Below are 1,532 nucleotides of genomic sequence, written 5' to 3'. Positions count from 1 at the left end.
GTGCACTGTCCAAAAATCTAGGCCCCGAGCCGAGTTGAATTTGCCTCAGCCACTCTACCCACTGGCGTTCGGCTTCCTTAAGTTAGAATAGCCTCATTCAGAGATAAACGACTATCACGTATGGGTCGACCTAGCCGATCAACGTTTATACATTCATTCAAACATATACAGCAAAATGAAACGCATAGTTTATTTTTTTTATTTATTATTTTATTTGATAAAACAAGAAGATAATTTTCATTAATAAATTGAGCGCAGACAGTAGCCAATTTGTACATGAAAACTACTCAGAACCAACAAAAGTCCTAAAAACAAAAACAAACATTAAAAGGGAAAGTATTTCATAAAATTCGAATGACTCCCAGATCAATCCTCGGGGTCAGACTCAAGTGGCTCAACGTCCACCTGCTCATAAGGAATTGGCAAGGCGAATGTAACCCCAGCGGCATCAAGGGCCTTGAGCCACCCGTGTTTGAACCCCCGATTCTTAAACTTGGGGACTTCATCTACGTATTCTTTGAAGGCGGCGCCTTTTCCGGCTTCGAATGCGGCAGAAGCCTCAGATTTTGCCTTTTCCTTGGCCGCCTTCAACTTTGCTAACTCCGTCTCCATCCTGTTAAGCGCCTCCTCGGCCAGCCTAAGCGATTCTTTGCTCACGTTCGCCCTATCTTCGGCGTCAGAACGGTGCTGATCGATAGCCCGAGCCCTTTCCACTTCGGCATCGGCTCGCGCAGTCTCCATAGCGGCCCTCATCATCTCAAACTCGGCCCTGCTCTTTTGATCGGCCACTTATGACTGCAAACGGTCAATCCTCTCAAGGGCATCGTGTAGGCGGTGGCCCAAGTCGGCGATCCTGCAGACCGTTTGCAAAACGAGTTGGGATCGTTAGATGCAATAGGCAACCAAAATCAAAACAAGTCAAAGTTCACCTACCAAAAGGGTCGACTGCGCAGATAGGGCTATGGCCACCAAATCCGGCACGGCATGAAAGGATGCCTTATCAGCTGGTAGGCAGACTGACGCTGCCAGGCTCAAGGCTACCGCCGGGTCGGTAATGATGGATGCGTCAGAAGGAATCGACGTGTCTCTAATCTTTGGCTGAACAATAAAAGGAATAACCACGTCCGATTCTTCTAAGCGAGGCCGTTTGTCATCAAGACTATCTTCTGAACCGGCCTCTCCCTCGGCGCTACGCTTCTTGCCTCGCTCTTCCGGAATCAACCGTTCATCAATGACCGGTTGTTCAACCTCTTTTGCCATTTCGGCCGCAACAATCTTAACCGGCTCTTCAATAACGGGTTCGGAAGACTCGACCAAGGCAGGTCCAGAACGGGCAGCCTCGGCCTTTTTTCGGGCGGCCATACGCTCAGAATTTTTCTTTCGAGCCATCTGCGTGAGGCTTTCCCCAGCCATACCTTCAAAACAATCGCTGGGTAAGTCTCCCAAACCTCTAAAAATATCTCCGAAAGAAAACTCCGCCTGACCCGAAGTGGACGGCGAGGTAGGACAGTAGCCAATTTATACATGAAAAC

This window comes from Camellia sinensis, chromosome 9 (assembly GCF_055761805.1).
Source record: "Camellia sinensis isolate YWXY chromosome 9, ASM5576180v1, whole genome shotgun sequence".
NCBI lineage: Eukaryota > Viridiplantae > Streptophyta > Magnoliopsida > Ericales > Theaceae > Camellia > Camellia sinensis.
This window is presented reverse-complemented; position numbering follows the sequence as displayed.